The following is an 18,502-nucleotide window of genomic DNA, read 5'->3' as shown; positions in this document are numbered from 1 at the left end:
CTATGTAACTAATATATCCATTAATTTTGGGGATATTACTTTAAGGTACGGTATTCAGGGGTGTACTTCCTGTATGACGGAGCTGGGACATGTCCAGAACTCCACTAAATTCATATGTGTACATGAGATGGCAGCTGCCTTTTAAATATAGTTGCTGAACAAAATTCTAAGGCAGTTTAACTTTTCCTTTCCAACATAAGAACAAAATGACTTTGTATGTTGCCTAGATTTTTTATTCCAAATACTTTTCCCCTGCTGAATTCAATGTTGCCAGATCTACTTTTAGTGCCTTTCAATAAATCAGGGCTACAAGATGGGCAAAATTCTGTGTAGAGTCTCTGGAGACCTAATGGCGCTGTGTTTAACTCCATGCTGGACCAGGGCCCATAAGTTTGTTTGTTTTTTAATTGAAGGTTTAAAAATGGTTTAACTGAAATAAATCAATCCAAACAGAAATGCATGATTTCTGGAGGTGTTGTTAAACATTTTTATTTTCTCATAGATTTCATTTTTTCCAAAGAGGAAAAGTGCAGAAAGTGGTGTTATGTGTTTTTATTCCAAGGTTGCATTTTTGTAAATTATAATTATAAATCACAATAGCTTTAAAAATGAACTCTTGGCATCCTTCAGTCTCGGAAGACTATGGTATCGTGCTCTGAATGGTGGTTCTGGAACAGAGTGTCCTCTCCAGTGCGCGAAGCCTGGGTAAAGTAGGTATGGAGGATAGGCTGTTACCCATGCAGCAAATCCCCCCTCTCCACGTCGCTGAAATGGTCCAATGGAAAGGCAGAGGCCAATACGGTTGGTTCCAGCGGTGTCGCAGGAGTTGCCAGAACGTGACTGTGTTCAGCCATGAACTGCCTCAGGAACTCCGGCTCTGGATTTTGCCTTGAGGTTGAGTCCTGAAGCCTTTTCCATAACTGGATGTAGCCACAAGGCAGTGGAGGTTTGGGATCAGAGTTTTCCTTCCCAGGGATGAGTTGCCTTCCCAGGCTGATGAGTCCCATCTACCCGGTGGCTGTTTAGTCGCCTCTTATGACAAGTACAGCCAAACTGAGGGCCTATTCTTATCCCCAGCCCCCAGGGGAATGAACTAGATAAGTGTTAAAAAAAAATGTAACAACTGTTACCCTGCACATGCCCAATCTCATCTGGTCTCAGAAGCTAAGCAGGGTCAGGCCTGGTTAGTACTTGGATGGGAGACTACCTGGAAATACCAGGTGCAGTAGGCTTATACCATAGTCTTTTGAGACTGAAGGTTGCCAACCATGGGGGAGGGGGAGGGAATCAGATGGCAACAAAACAGGATGGGCTGAAAAAACCAGAGGCGTTGTGATTGTCAAGCACTATGCAGGCCTGGGGATGAGTTAGCAGTCCAGCCAGCAAATCTCCTTTCCCTCCTCCACTCTCCACTATAACCCACAAAGCCTTCCTGCATCAGGTGCTCTTATATCCATTGCCTCTAGTGACTGCAGCTGTGCAGCACACCTTCTGCTGAAAGTCCAGGCCTTAACCCTTAAAGGGGCCACTGCTGACACCACATCCTATCTCCTGGCCAGATCTTCTGCAATTCCAATACATCCAGCTAGCTCACCATTGACAGCACTAACTGGCAATGGCTGTCCAGGGTTTCAGGCAGGAATTTCTTCTCTGCTCTACCTGGTGATTGTACCTGGGACCAACAAAGCATATGCTGAATCCTAGCTCTTTCCATGTGGTTTCTGGTACCCCTGTCGTGTCACAATAAGAGCAGTTGGAATCCTGGCAGGTAGCTCAAAGAAACAATGAAAGCTTGAATGGATGCATCAAGCTATGTGGAGCTAGAGATGTTCTCTCAAATCTGTTTTCTTTCCATTGCAATCAAATACCTTAAAATAGAAAATTCCTAAATCATGTTTACTGTACACTGTTGCTTGGAGTTGATGAGAAGAAATTGAACTTTGGATTAACTTGCTGGGAAAATTGGCACATGAATTAGATCTCAATCAAGTGGTTAATATAGTGATGCAGAAAAAAAATCTTTATGTATGTACTGCATGATTCTAAATCCCCGGCAATAACCATGCTAGTTTGTGTTGTTGTTTGTCTGTTTGTTTGGGGGGGGGGAATGTGTTGATACCTGCTGAAACTGCAAAAATTGCAGTTTTGTTTGGAGAGTCACAAGTTGTACAGACCTGCGGTGGAATCCTGTCCAGGAATGGGCCAGTGTGCGAAGGGGTTTATGACAGTGGAACACTTAAAATGGTTATTGGCAGGGTGTGCAGTGCACCACCGGCAGCCATTTTTAACAGCACTGCTGCAAACAGTGGTAGCATGGGAGGACTGCCACCAGACATGTAAGTCCAACAAGGGGGGGAAGTGAGGTCATAGAATGGGGGAGAGAGTGCAGAATGGGGAGGATTCGGGGTGCAGAGGGGGTTGGGTCGAAGTTGGGAAGTGGGCAGAATCAGCTGCACCACTGATATGCTATCCCCCTTCCCAGCCTTGATCCCCTTTCCCAGTTCCACTTACACTTGCACCAGCAAAGACTTGAAGAGTCTGAACTTGCACCAGCAAAGGCTTGCATCTTCCAGGACCAGAACATCCCCTGTGGGATGCAGCATGAGCCCCATTGGCACAGGGGATGTTAGGTAGGATTAGGGAGTTCCTTCTGAGTAGATATACATGGGTTTGCACTATTAATTACTCTATTGGGATAGAGTCTGTATTCTGTAGACTTCTTGCAGCTTTTGATTCTGGCTGTTCAAAAATGAGAAGCATAGGGATAGAAGGAGTCCTGATGCACTCAATGGCTTTTATGTAGAACTCTTTTGCAGAGTTTACCCACGTTCCAGGGCAACAGACATTCCAAGGAGATTTCTTTTCCAGAGCTCCAAGAAAGACCATCCATGCCTTTGCCTCCCTGTCAAAGTTGGTAAAAAGAAGAGATAGCCTTTCTGTAAAGATTTAAAGCTTTCTCCCCTTAAGGAACATATTCAGTGTCACCGTGAGACTTTTCAAATGCAGAGCATGTAAGTGACAGTCATAGAGGTTTAACGGATTTGTAGATAGTTAATGTAATAGCTTTAGAGCAATTCCCCCGGATGTTAACCAGAGCACATGAATAAATTCCTCCTTTTAGTATCTAAGTAAAATACTGGGGCGGGGGGGGGGGGGAGGAAGTGGGATGCTCTCTGTATTAATTATGCATGCAAAGTTAGCTCTAGCCACAGTTACTTGTCAGGTACAACTAATGCAAGAGTCGTTTGACCTCGAGATGCTGTAAGACCAAAAGCCTTGGTCTTGAAATCTTCCTCTGTCCTCTCTCCAAACAGAAAAATGTCTTAGGTGTGCAGTGAGTTGATGAGATGCTTGCATTAAAAAGACTTGTATGCAGCACCCACAGTCTGCCTTTGACTCTGCTTTTTCTTTTTTCAGTCAGTTTCCCTTGAAAGGTCTGCACCTTTCGTATCTCCAAGCTCAACGCCCATGTTTTCCTTTCCATTCTATTCAGTCTTCTGAAGTTTCCCTGACCACCCTTCTTTCTTTCACTTGTTCAGCTTTCAGGGACTTGGAGTAGGAGCTTTTCAGGGGTGGCACCCACTTTGTGGAATGCTGGCCTGAAAGACCTTTGTTTAGTTCTTTATTTTGCCAATTCCAGTAAGGTTAGAGTCAATTTATTGAGAAGGAGATTCTCAGTGCAGTAATGCCAACTGTTGAAAACATCTCTGACAGTGGATCTGAACTGGTTTCTATTGTGATTTTTATTGCTCGCTGTTATTCGGGGTTTTAATCCCAAGGTCTTGATTTAATGTTCACTGTGTATTTTATTGTGATTGCTTTTAACTTGGTTTGTTTTACACAAGTCATTTTGAATAATTTGTTTTAGAGAAGTGGCTAAGAAAGACATAAATAATAATGATGACACCATCTGGGAAGGATCCAAGGAAGACTAATGCCCAGTATTGCTGTTTCCCTGAAACAGCCATGCAGTCATGCAGCTCATAGCCAACTTGGAGCTCAGCTACCCAGAAATCAGCAAGGATGTGTGCAGCGCTTCACACCACATCAGGGATTTTTACAAGGAACACTACCCGCTACCCTCTGTACAGCCCAATCCTATGCATGTCTACTCAGAAGTAAGTTCCATTAGAGTCAATGGGGCTTACTGCCTGGGAAGTGTAGATGGGATTGGGCTGTTAAATGCCTACCTCACTCCCTGTCATATATTAAACAAGCCAAGTGTCCAAATAGAAAGCATAAAAATGTTAGATATTTCCTTCCTTCCTTCCTTCCTTACAGCTCAATCCTATGCATGCTGCCCAATGGCAATTTGTACCAGTCACAAAAGACGCTTGGACAGCATGCAGCTCAGTTTGCTGTAACTGAGGCCTACAACTTCCCACCTGCTCCAGCACTTCTTCTGCCACTTGACAACAAAGGTAACAAAGGTTGGAGTGATGGGAGGGCTGGAGGGAGGGAAGAGGGATAGGCGGATTGGGTCTGGGAGGGGCAGGATATCCTACCCCCCCTTCTGATCTTGCTGTGCATGTCCACACTGACCTGTGCCAGCTATTTAGCTAGCACAGGTCTGAGTAGAGCCTTCTGCTCTAAGCCCTCTCAAAGCTTATCCCCAGATAAGGGAATGATTGTTCCCTTGCCCAGAGGAGACCTCCTGGACTGCCTCCCCCCACCATAGGATCCAATGGTTACCGTTTTGGCACCACTGCATCAGGAGGGATAATGGATAGAACTGCTACTTTTTGCTTACCTACTGTGGCTCACTGTTCTCTGGTAATTCATTTGGAGTTTACCTAATCATCATGCATAAGTGTTAAAGCTCTCTTATATTCGAAGCAAGTGGTTCTTCTTGGGAAATAAAGCAAATCAGGCTTACCTTCTTTATCAAAGTTGTCATGTATTCTGATACCAAGCATTTAATCACCTTCTTCCCCTTCTCAATCTATTGAATTTTCTGAATGGAGGAATCTGTGTTCTAGGAGAAAATAATCATGTCCTGATGTTCATGCAAGATTTCATTTGCTGGAGAGCATTAATCAAATATTTGTTTACCTTAACTCATGGGGGAAATCTATAACAAGAAATATTTCATCCTTGCATACTGAAGGAGCATTTTTCTTAAACTTAATTAAAATAACAAAGCAACCATCCTTATTTTTTTTTTACTCACTAACATATTTACTCTGGAGTAATTCCATTACAGTTAGTTCTGTTCCTTTGTAAATTGTAGCCATGCAGTCCAAATGCAAATCTTTGTGCAAGGCATTATCTTGTGTTCCACAGCAATATAAGGCTGTGGGTTTTATACTGCATTTATCAGCACACCCTATAGTTGTGTTTTACTTCCTTGTTCGGTAGTATGACTGACCTAATAGAAACAGAAACTCTGTGGAAATATGAATCTGAAGTATAATCAAATTGAAACCTGTATCATGAGAACAACACTAATTTAATGGTGTTCTTTATTTCATTTTGAATGACTGTGAGTGCAGTCCTAACCCCTTATGTCAGTACTTTCCAGCACTGGCATAGCGGTGCCAATGGGACGTGTGCTGCATCCTGCAGTTGGGTGTCACTCACAGAGCCCTCCTCAAAGTAAGGGAATGCTTGTTCCCTTCCCTCTGAGCTGCACTGCCCTTATGTCAGTGCTGGAAAGTGGGTTAGGATTGCACCCTCTGTACATGAAATACCTGGTCAAGATCTGAAGGGACATAAGTTGACAACAACTGCCTAAAACAAATGCTCTTGTTTACAGTGGCAGGCTGAGAGGGGGGCAAGGGTGCAAATGCCCCAAGCGTTCCGTCCACACGTTGCTCCAGACCATGCGGGAAGCCTTCTGATGCTTTTGATGCAATCTTAAATAGTACTTCTGGTTTCCCTTGGAGAAGCCTTTCCCAGTCAGGCCAGCAGGTTCTTTGCCACTGTGTAGCTCCCACCTCCCTTCTCTCCCTGATAGAATTGGCTTATTCAATAGGTCTGCTCACAGGCAGATTTAGAGTCCAATCCTATGCATGCCTACTCAGAAGTAAGTCCCATTAGAGTCAGTGGGCCTTCCTCCCAGGATAGGATTGGGCTCTTAGTGTGCTCTCTTCAGTGAATCCAAAGAGATGAAAAACTCGGATTGTGTGCCTTCAAACTTTCTGTCTTGGGCCTTCCAATATTAGGAATGTGTCTGAGCTGAAGCAGCAGCATTTCTTAGGCAGTGAGGAAACCTTTATATAAGGAGCAGGAGTTCTACAACCATATGCTTTTTTTCTTAGGGGCAAAAGTGCATGGGTCAATGAGGATCTGTGCTAAGAAGCAATGAGAAGTAAACTGTCCATTTTGGCCCTTGCACAGACCTTGCAACAGGAGAGGACTGCTCCTAATAGTTTAAAACCAGCTTTCCCAATAATGGCAAATAGGATGTCCTGTTCTTCTATAATGTGTGGCCTTCTCTCTTCCATCTGTATTAAGATGCCCAATCTTGAGGGTATTTGGTTTTTGTTTTTTTTGTTTTTAATTAAACCAGTGTAGCAGAGCTACATGCTGATACTGTGGCTACACTAAGGCAGGAACTCATTACTCAACATAATACCCAAAGATCTTGTGATGTGATAGAATTTCCATCTCCATTCCTTTTTTTTCTTTTTAATCTTTGTTGCTGTCATCATAATTCACTCAAGAGCAATATAAGGGCCAGAATCTTTTCTCATTTAGTGAGATTTGCTGTGTAATTCCCTAAAGTGACACAGGATTGTCCTGGCATAACTGGAGAGAGCTGATGTAACAGATACAAGGCCCGATCCTATCTAGCGTTGATGACATGCGCTGCATCCTACAATGGGGGCAGTCCCAGAAGCCTCCTGAAGGTAAACCTTGGGGCTGCATTGGTGCTGGAAAGTCGAATAGGATTGGGAGAAGTACCTCTCATTTTCTAAACTTATTCTGGCATACCTCACATTCTTGCAAATATTATATAACCTACATTATCAGTGATAATGAAAGGAGGCACAGAGTACAACAGCATAATGTACATAATGATACAGAAATCCCTGGAGAAATTTTGCTTTTCTCCTAGAAATTCATTTGGTTTCTCTTGAACATTTTTTGATGTGTCACCTTGGGAAGAACCTGAAATTCGATTCAAATTTCACTTTTTCAGTCTTTCGGTGCCAAGTTGCTAAACCTGTGTTAGCTTTCAATTCTAAATGCATTATCTGTGCCGAGAATACAGGAATAGTGGGTGTGTTGCAACCTTTTTCTTCTGGCATCAAAACCATTTTTTGATTTCCATTTCCAGTTTTTTTCTGCACTGGCTTGCATAATGTGACCATGTGTTCTCACCTATATTTATATTAGCTCCAACTGAAACCACACCTTTTTATGTAATTGTCAACCCAATCCTATGAGGGCCTTGTGCTCCTGGCATTAGTGTTCTAGCAGTGGAAGATCCTTTACGACTCTTGCAAAATGTGATACGCCATTCAGTGCAGCCGGGTTGCTGCTGCAAGCGGAATGTGGCGGTGGCCATGTGCCAACAGCCTGGAAAAGAACCCCAGCCTGGGTAAGTCAGTGTGGGGAGGGGTGAAGGAAGGCAAGGGGTATGAGGTGGGAAGGGGGACTAATGGGGAGGAGATTGGATGGGGGAAGAGGGTGGATTAAGGCTGGGAAAAGGTGGTATAGGGGGCAGTGGCGCTATTGATATCCTATCCCTCTTCCCAGTTTCAGTTCTCCTTCCCAGGTCTTCTCTGACTTGTGCCAGCTTTATAGCTGGTGCAGGTTCTTGTAGACCCATTGGGGCAGCAAGGGCTTACCCCTTGGTCAAGGGCACAAATGTTCTGTTACCTGGAGGACACCTGTGGGACTGCCTCCCTGGCAGGATGAACTTGCAGCGTGCACTTCAGTGGCATGGCTGCATGGGGGGGGGATTGTATTGGAATCACAGAAGATCTGGCAAGGAGATAGCATGTGGTTTCAGTAGTGGTCCCTTTAAGGGTTAAGGCCTGGATTTTCAGCAGAGGGTGTGCTGCACAGCTGTAGCCACTAGAGGCAATGAGGTCTCTAGGGATAGAAGGAGCACCTGATGCAGGAAGGGTTTGTAGTGGAGAGAGAGTAGAGGAGGGAAAGGATACTTGCTTGCTGACTTCCTGGACTGCTGACTCATAGACTGACTTATGGCTCTGTGTTTTGGACTGACCTTCTGGCTAACTGACTTACTGACTCACAAACTGACCCATGACTATGCTGATGAACCAATGGATTGGCTAATGATGTACTGGACTGACTATTGGGTTCACTGACTAACGGACTACTCAAACAGACTGCTGAGTGATGAAGAGCTGAGGTGCTCCTGCTATACCTGGAAGGACTGCTGCTTGGTGAGCTGGGACCCTGCAGACTTATAGGCAAGCCACCTACTGGTCTTCCTGCTGGTGCTGGGCCACAAGTAGTCCTTGCAATCTGCTAGGTTAAGCTGGGGGAACTAATCAGCCTTAAAGTGGGTATAGGATCTCTAGGTAAAGGAGGGAGCTTGGCCGAACAGGGATTCAAAAGGATTTGCCTGTGTGACTCAACATGATTTACCTTTTATTTGAATAAAAGAAACTCAGCATGCATCAATGACCCACGTAGTGGTAGCTTTAATTTCCTTCTTTAAGTAGTGCTAGGCTGTGACAATTTAAATTAACACTTCCCCCCTCCAAAAAAAAGTAGTAAGGGTTTTAACTGTCTCAAATGCTTTGCTACTTGAATGAGGTTCTTTAAAACTAGTTTCACTGTAAATGAGTAATAGTGCAAGATCCCTCCAGTAATTCCAGCCTGAATAGTTACTTCTAGGGAGAGGTGTCAGGAGGCCCTGCTATTTCCTGCTTAAGGAAAAAGATGCTTGTGTTCCTAATTATACCTGTGTGCACAAATTCCATACCTTTAACTTCTTCTGCTGCCTTAGGCATGCTCATAGCAGATGAAGCTCAGACCAACTTGCATAGAGTATTGGTCTCAGAATGGCTAACTGGCTTGAAGCTCAGAAGCTTTATTTGATCATCATAAAGGCACTGAGTTACATTTTTTTTAAAGAAGCAATAACTATGCATTCTAACACATATGGAAAGTTTTCTGTGCCAGATTCCTTTCTGTGCTAGCTTTCCAGCCTTGAATGACAGCTGAATGTCCAGGGTTGAGTTTGACCTCATCTATACCTGATTACCAGACAGAAGACCTGCCAAGGCCTGAGAAACACTGTAAGGGCAGAGAATGATGGGGAGAATTCAATCCCTGTTGCTCAGGTCAGCTTACTGTAGATTGCCAGAGTTTAAAAATTTTATGTGTGACAGTCCCTCTAACCTAGCAAACGATACAATTGTTTTAATTTTCACTGAATGTGCTTTCATTCTCCCTGGAGACCAGATGACTGAAAATGTCCCACGGAAGGATGTGATTTAGGCATTCAGAAATAATTCATTTATTACCATGTTCATGTGCAGCCTTTTGCTTTTGACTTCCTCTCCCAACTTTGACCTTTCTTCTCCCGTGACATTCTGTAAAGTTGATTTGCATCTATTAAATTTACCTAGCGGTATAACAAGGTGTGTTAAATTACTCATAGAACTCAGACAAGGAGATTCAAACAGCTGCCTGGGAAGGAAAATGACACCTTACATTGAAATGTCATTGTCATTTTGTACTGCCTTTTTCGAGACGTCCTATTCTACTTTTTGAAATGACATATACCGTATTGTCTGCTAAATCATTTCCAGCTCAAATCGGGCCACAACTGACAGATGAAAATAATGGGTATTCTAAGTTATTTAAGAACGTAATGTTTCCTGAAGTGAATTTTCTGGCAAGTGCCTAAGTTTGTTTATTGCGGATGTATAGCAAAATACTGTTTTATTGATATTTCTGTATCAATGTCAGTGTGTAATTTCTGTAACGATACCTAGGTCTAAATACCCAATCACCTTTCATGCTGATCTCTCTCTATACATTTCACATGGATATCCTCTCCACATCTTGTACAGCTTCTGCAGATTGCCCAATTCCAGCAGGGTGATTGAGGTTTGTTTAGCCAGGTCCTGAACACGAGTCCCTTCCCCTGTTAGGGGATTGGAGGAAGGCTGGAGCTGGATGGATGCAGAGGTCTTTTAAGGGCACAGCACCAGCCCTCTTCCTCCTTTGCATGTGGGCACAGTTCTGACCTGACCCCTTCCAGCCACCTTGGACTTGGGACCAGTGCAACTTCTGAGGAAGCTTCTCCTGTGCTGGATCCCACGTGCCAGCTGTGTTTGGTCTGTAAGGTGGGGATGGGGGTTTGGATGGGCTCTGACCAATGGAAGGATTAGGTGCAGTCCAGGCACACTTTCCTGGGAGTAAGCCTCTCGGAGCGTGGGGGGACCTGCTTCTGAGCAGGCGTGGCTCAGTCCTTGGCCCCGCAAGTGGAGGGAACCGGCTGCCGCCTTCCAGCTTGGAGCCAGGTCTCCCTGCTGGCAGCAGCAGGCGTGGCACTTGCAGCTTCTGCTGCTGCTGCTTCCTGGGAGGGCACAACCTGCCTGCTGTGGGGCTAACCAGGGTTGCTGGGGAGGGGCTCCATGAGCCCATGGCTGCTTCAGGGCTCTCCCCACCTGCCCAAGGCAGCGGGTTGCAGTGCGCTTTCCATGTGGGAGTGGGCTCAGCATGACTTGGAGCCCTCCAAAAGGCACAGGCACTGCAGCTGCAGCTCCCTGTTGCTACAGCTCCCTGTGCTCAGCAGGCAGGCAAGCAAGCCCCGGTTCCAGGAGATGTCCTGTTGAGCGGGCTACCTCCAAATCCCCCGTGGGATGGCACACATGGGGAGCTGCGCGACCGCTGCCATGGGAGTGCTGCCCAGGAGGTGGGCGCTAGCTCAGCGCCTCTGCTGGACCTGCAGAGGGTCACCCACTTTCATGGGAGTAAGCCCCAGGGACTGTAATGGGGCTTACATCTGAGGAGCCAGCAGAGGCTGGGGCTCTAGGGCTGCAACCCCAACCACACTTTCCATACTGGTCCGCCTCAGAGGCTCAGCGGCTCCAGGTGGCACGGCCCGCGGTCCGGCTGCCTTCCCCTTACGGGATAGACCTGGCTGAGCTGCGTACCTAGGAATGGGGTGTAGCTTGGAGTCGGGTGCACGTCCAGCCTGGGGGACAGATGTGACTCTGGTGCCACCCCAGGGGTCCCGCCTCCACACCTCAAGGGGCTTCGCTGCCTCTGCAACTGCAGGTCTCAGCCTCCCTTCTGTGGCCCTTTCTCCCATGTTTGTTGTCTCGAGTGTTCATTGGACAGTGCGTAAACAATATAATATTCCGAGGAGTATAGTAACCATTAATTTGTGGGATTTAATTAGAGTGAGAGCACAGTCCTATGCATGTCTACTCAGAAGTAAGTATCATTCTATCCAGTGGAGCTTACTTCCAGGAAAGTGCATATAGGATTGCAGCCTGAAGCTCAGTTTGCTTACATTTTCAAGCTCCATTCACAAACCCTCAGTACTTCTCAGCTCTTTCAGTCTCATATACAGTATATCCCTGATAACCCATCTATGCCATATATACTTGTAAATGCCATTCATACTTCCAACAATTGATCTTTGCTTTGATAATCCTAATGGTCAATTCATATGTTGGGGTGGATCCAAACCATAACCTTGGCCCCCTATGTGTGAGACCACTGTGGAATGTCATTTCTGTGATCCCCTTTTTCTTGTCCAGCCCCTGTGCTACATACCACCATGTTCCAGAGGGTCTCCCAACAATCAGGAACAGATTTTTGGGGCTGTAGGAGGTAGGGAGAATCACTGAAAAACTTGACTCTTCCCTTCTTGTGCTAGTGGGAGACAACACTCATGCATGACAGGGTTGGAAACCAGCTTCTCCTATTGGAACATACAAGTGGAGAATGGCATTTGCTGCAATATATAACCTGATATCCCTGGGAATACCGGCTGCTGTAGGCTTATACCATAGTCTTTCGAGACTGAAGGTTGCCAACCATTTTTTTTTAATCCCAGTGATCTCAGTTGGAGCATCCTCCGTTATCTATAATGTTTCAAAATGAGCTGAGTAAGGGTTGTACCCAAATCTGGTGGTGGATTTGATGGTTGACTCCCAAGATTGACTCCTAAGATGGCTTGGTAGCAAAATCCAAATTTGACAATGAAATCAAAAGTACAATATAATCAGTATAGAGGGAGACGAATATGACAGATGATAGCACACTCCAGGTTTGAGGCTCTTTCTTTCAAAGGAGCACCTCCCTTGGGGAGGACTGGATGATGGGATGGATGCCAGGCTACAGAAGAAGACTGTACATTGACTTAATAAAGACCAGGAAAGCCCTTGTGCAAATCTTCAATAGTGTAGGTCATGAGATCTGTCTATGCAAGGCCGAATAGCATCAGGTCATCAAATATGTTTGTATTTTCTTTGGATAAGAGGTGGGTGATTCCAAGGGAATGCCATCTTCCTATGAAGGCATGCAATTGAAATGTGGTGTGTTTACTGTAACAATTAATGCAAACTGTTCTGGCGATTAGGTACTGTAGCAAGTTGGCTGCCCAGTTAGCAAAATAAGTGTCAAGTTCTGTTAACAGGACATTGTCGTCTCAGAATTTTGTGATAAAGTCACAATATGTTGAACCAGATGGTGAGGGAAATGAGAATTCCCATGGCACAAATACCATCCGACATGAAGAAATAAAACCAGCTGTTGTAGTGCGCAACAAACCATGGTAAGTCATCGTAAGACAGATGAAGTAACTTCTCTCTGGGTTTTTGGGGTGGGTTTTTTGGTCCGCTTAGACTTATTATTTCAGGCTTGCATTTTGTTACAGAGATTAAGCTGTACCCACAATGTACAGTTGATCTAATGTGTAATGTTTGCTGGGGAGAGGGGCAGGAATTAACCTATTTGTTTCTCTTAAAGTTCCCCCCCCCCCTTTCTTCCATATTCTTTCGATCATGGCATGCCAATTTTCCAAACTTGCTGTCTTAAAAACACACACAGAGAGGACGAAGCTCTCTAACGTTAGTAATTGCTCAGAAGTTAATAGCCCTCCCGAGAGCACTTGTCTCACCTCCTATCTCCCACCATATCAAAAGGTCATGCTAATTACAGGACCCTTGCTGGGAATGAATCAATGTGTCAATCACAAGGACCCACAGTGGTGCTTCGGTTGGAATCTGGGAACATCCACCACCACCAAAAAAATTAGTTTTAGGGGCAAACAATGAGTCTATTTCAAAGAAATTCAGCGGGCAAGATAAACTTTTCCAGAAGAACAGATGGGCATGTCCAAAAGTGATCTTTAAACTGCTCCTAATTGTCTCCTGTTCAGTCAAGGAGCTAATTGTACAGCTTTTATTCTCTTCATGATGTACCATCTTTACTGACCAATCTGTTGAAAGCAGGCGTTCTTGTGGTTTATCAGTGCCTAAGCCTGAGTTATCTTCTGGAAGAGATGCAAGACATCTTCACTGAAGCCAGTGTCTGGTGGCAGCAGGGATCATAGTATTAACATAGTTTGTCTTTTAAAATATTTGAAGGGCACTTGGGCTGGCTTACACAGTCCATTTCTACAAACAGAGCAGCAGCTTTTTATCCAACAGCAGCAAACATGAAGCTGTCCTGATGCCTCTCAGAATATACATCTTAGCTCACTCTAGCTATGACTGTGAATTAACCCAATCCTATGCATGTGTACTCAGAAGTAAGTCAATGGGGCTTACTCCCATTTAAGAGTGGATAGGATTGCAGCCTAAAACAGATAATTAACTATAGTTAGCCTCTCTAAATCAAAGAGGAACAGCTCAGAGTGCACAAACATTTACCACTTTGGGCCCCAAAACAGCACTTTCAGGAGGCAATGCAAAGATGTTTACATTTAGTTGGTTCATTTGCTTGCTTTTAGTGATTCCTTCCAGGAGTAGTTGCAGAAGCTCTACCATCCAGAAGAATTTCTCCAGCAGAGCTAATGAAGGATTAAAAATGTGCTGTCCAGTGGAGTGATTTGGGAATGCTCACTCGTGAGCTTGATGATCTCATTTAAGAGTGAACACACAGGACACTAGAGTGGGGCAGCACATTGAACATTGTGATCTGTGAGTGATCATGTACTATCAGAGCCACAAGAAAATCTGGCATCTAATCCAAGGGTCACCTTTCCTCTCCACCATCGTTCCCACTTCCTGCACAATCAGCAATACAATTTTTTTTTTAAATGCTGATGTTTTGTTGACTCCAGAGCATTTGACTTGTGCAATACTCAAACATCATTCTGAATGACTGTATTATTAATCACCTGATCACAAGAAGATCTGAATTTGAGGTCTAATTTATGTGCTAACTTTTTTCCCACCAGTACAATTTCTTCTCATCGGCTCCAAGAACAGAGTTGCATAAACATGATATAGGTTTTCCTTTTTATGGTATTTGATTGCAATGGAAAGAGAACATCTGAGAGAATTTTTGGTTAGACACAGCTTAATGTACACTGTCAAGGTTTCAAATACCTTTGACCAGAGCTATGAGAGCATTTCCAGCTCTGAACTTAGTCTGACCAACTGGTAACCCACCCAGCTGAATGCAGCCCAAGCTGAATGCATTGACCTGAATGCAGGTCAATTGTGACCTGGCAGGTACTTGACAACTTCTGTAGTGTAGCTTTTGTAGTGTAGGGAAGGCAGCAGAAAGGCCTTTGCAGAGCACCTGGTGGATTGCTAACAGGTAAGTACTGTTGAGCAGTGGCATGACTGATGGGCTTTGTTTGACAGAATGGATCACACATCTGATTTCAGCCAAATACTTAAACCCAATTTTAGTGGACAAGAAGGAATATCTTGATGATGTTAAAATACAGCGTTTATTGAACGATGTTTCCAGCAATGTAACTGAGAGGGTGGTGGTTTATCTACAGCAATTGGTGGCAAAAAGAATTAAGAGACAACACCTAACTGGCAGTATATCTTTATGAGGGTAATACTCTGAACCTCTTTGATCATCATATAGCCTTTGTATTAATATTAATTACCTTGGGTCTACATCTATTGTTGTTGTAGTAGTATCTGTATTATATGCCAATAAAGGTCTGTTTGATGATGGATCACACATCATGCAGGCCTTTCCACTTCTCTGTTCTTTCATTTAATTCATTCTTCTCTGAATGCAGCAGTGCACAGCAACATAGCGGTAAATGTTGAGTGCTTCATGCTGCCCCATAGCCAGGGCTGGCCTCAGGAGCTGCAGGACCCAATGCAAAACATTTTTGTGGTACATGACCACCCATACTCACCAGGATGAGTGGCAGTGGTGAGGCACCCTGCAGCGGCATCAACACCAACTGCCTGCTTGGAGGGGGGATGATTTCAGCCATTAGACCCAGGGGTGTGCAAGAAGACCTCACAACAGCAGAGCTCCACTCACCATGCTCTCCTTGCAACACCTCAGCCTGGTAGATTCTATGCTGGAGCATCAGCTACAGAATGAGATGAGGGCTGTGGATACTTTGCTCATAGCATCAGTGCGGGGGGGGGCCCTCTAAGTGCAGGGCCCTATTTGGCCAAATTGTCCTAAGGTTGACCCTGCTCATGGCTACAGCTCCACTCAGATAATACAAAACAAAAACTTTTTTTTGAAGAGCAATAGCATGTGAACTAGTTTTATACAACAGTGGGTGTGGGTGTTGATCCCCATCAATAGGAGGAGCAGCCACGTATTCAGTTCCTGGTTTTAAATTCTTGTAGATTGCTCTTCTTGGTTTTGTTTAAACTTCTCATTACAGTGAGCCCTCCTGATCTGCAGGCTTGGCATCTGCAGATTTGAATATCTGCGGTTGCCAAGCCCATGACTGGAGGGCTTCAGAGGACCTCCCAGATGCTTCCGGTCACATTCAAGAGGTTTTTTGAGACACAAGGAGGCCGTGGGGGACCTCCCTGCACCTCAGCAGGCCTCCTGGATGCCTTGGAGAGGTACTTCCAGTTTGCCAATGCAGGCTCCTTTGTGGATTTCATTATCCCCAGAATTCAGTATGGGGCGGGGGGGGGGGGAAATGGGATGGAGGGGATGACAAATTCCCTGTGGATACAAGGGGCTGTAGCTTTTCTTCCTGTTCTTTTCCTGTAGCTTCTTTTTTTACTGTAGCTTCTTTTCCTATTCTAAATCTCCCTGCCTAAGCAGCAACGATCAGTTGGCTGACTTAGGTCAGAGTAGACCTATCAGGAAAGTGGAGACTTGACTCAAGGAGGCCTCTATGACCTCCCACCCCCACCTGCAGAGGCCTCCTTGAGTCACAGAGGCCTCCTTGAGTCAAGTCTCCACTTTCCTGATAGGTCTACTCTGACCTCTTCCTAAGTCAGCCAACTGATCATTGCTGCTTAGGCAGCATGCACTTTGTGGCTGCATCAGTGAGGTGGGATTTTATTAAGATTAGGCTGCTTGTCTGTAAACCAAAACACACTAGCTGGGATCCTGGCTTTCATGTAGTTGTTTTAAACATTATGGCATATGGTAATAATTCTATTTGTCTAGGACTCTTTGTAGGAGAGTGTTAGCATGCATAGGGGATATACTTTAAGGCTTGAAATTGCATATCATTCAAGATTTGCATTTGAAAGACCATGGGTAGTCAGAGGAGATAAGTGAAATTAATACACACTTGAAAGCATTATCCCCCCCCCCTATATTTTCGTTAATTTGTGATGAGTTATTGTTGAAAGAAATCAATCAGTTTGGCTAACGAGGTATTCTTTTTTAATGATTACAATTTCCTAAGGAAAGAAATGTACTGTTCATATGTAAATGAGGTCTCTGTTTAATGAATAAAGGCAGACGATCAATCTTCACTGGGAAGGGGGTGAAGTGCTCTAAAAAAATTTCTTGGTTTCCTTATTGCTGTGGATACTCTAATCTACTGTTACTGCAATTTTCAGGAAATAAGATGAAAACAGGTGATTATTTAAAGCTGAACACAGACTTAATGTATTCAAAAATACTGAAAAAGTCTTATAGTCAACAATAGTTTTCAGGTAAAAAGACTTAAAGGTTAAAAAAAACTATGCAGTCCTATTGCATCGATAGTCATATGCAGTTATATCGCAGGAAGCAGTGAACCATAGTTTTAAAGTACATGGCAGTTCTCAAAGAAACTTCACTTCAGGTGAAACCCATTGGCAACTCAATTCCATACTTGGGATCATTAAAAAAAAAAAAAAAAAGATTGAGAATAAAATGGCCAATATTAGAATGCCATTGTACAAATCGATAGTAAAGCCACATCTGAAGTATTGCATACAGTTCTGGTCACCACCTCTTAAAAAGGACATAGTGGAAATGGAAAAAGTGCAAAATGACCAAAATGATTACTGAGCTGAGGCACCTACCTTATGAGGAAAGGCTATAGCATTTGGGGCTCTTCAGTCTAGACCAGGGGTGTCCAAAGTTTTTTGGCAGGAGGGCCATATCGTCTCTCTGACACTGTGTTGGGGGCTGGGGGAAAAAAGAATTAATTTACATTTAAAATTTGAATAAATTTACATAAGTCTACATAAATGAATATATTAAAGATGAACTTATATGAATGAATGAAGGTCTTGCAATAGCTCAAGACCTATAAAAGGCCTTGCACAAAGCAAGGCTGGCCTTTCCTTTGCTGCCGCCACTGCATCACAGTTGTGAAACAGCAAGCAGTGGAGGAAGCCCTCATCCCACAGCTCACATGAGAGGTCAATCAGTCACCCTCAGGCTGAGAGCAGTTGCAGTGTGCCAGTGCGGGCTCCAACAAGTCTCCGGAGGGCCAGAGGCTCATTGGAGACTGGGGACTCCCTGAGGGCCTCATGGGGAGGCCTTTAGGGCTGCAAGCGGCCCCAGGGCCGGGGTTTGGGCACCCCTGGTCTAGACAAAAAGGTGCCTGAGGGGGACATGATAAAGACATGCAAAATTATGGAGGGTGTGGATAAAATTGATAACGGGATGTTCTTTTCCTTCTCACACAACACTGGAACTAGGGGACATCACTGAAACTGAGTGTCAGAAGAGTTAGAACAAACGAAAAAATTTCTTTACCCAGCATGTACGTCTGTAGAACTCTTGCCACAGGATGTGTAGGGATGGTGTCTCAACTAGATGCCTTTAAAAGGGAATTGGACAGATTTCTAGAAGGAAAGTCCAGTTACAAGCCATGAAAAGTAAGCTACCTCAGAATGCCAGATGTAGGGGAGTGGTGACAAGTTGCAGGTATCTTGTTGTCTTGTGTGTTCCCTGAGGCATCTGGTGGGCCACTGTGGAACCTGGACTAGGGCCTTTGGCCTGATCCAGTGGGGCTCTTCCTGTGTAAAAGCAACATACATTGTAAAAGCAGTGTATTCAAGCAATACATTGATTGGACTGAGAAGCAAGATCAGAGTTGGAAGCTTTATAGGATCAAGTGAAACCTTGTTGCCACCACCCCCTTGTGGCACCTCACAGCTGCTGAACTAGAGGCTACCTGCCAACCATCCACAGTGCTAGTGCCTTATTG

Source organism: Tiliqua scincoides, chromosome 4 (genome assembly GCF_035046505.1).
Source record: "Tiliqua scincoides isolate rTilSci1 chromosome 4, rTilSci1.hap2, whole genome shotgun sequence".
Taxonomy (NCBI): domain Eukaryota; kingdom Metazoa; phylum Chordata; class Lepidosauria; order Squamata; family Scincidae; genus Tiliqua; species Tiliqua scincoides.
This window is presented reverse-complemented; position numbering follows the sequence as displayed.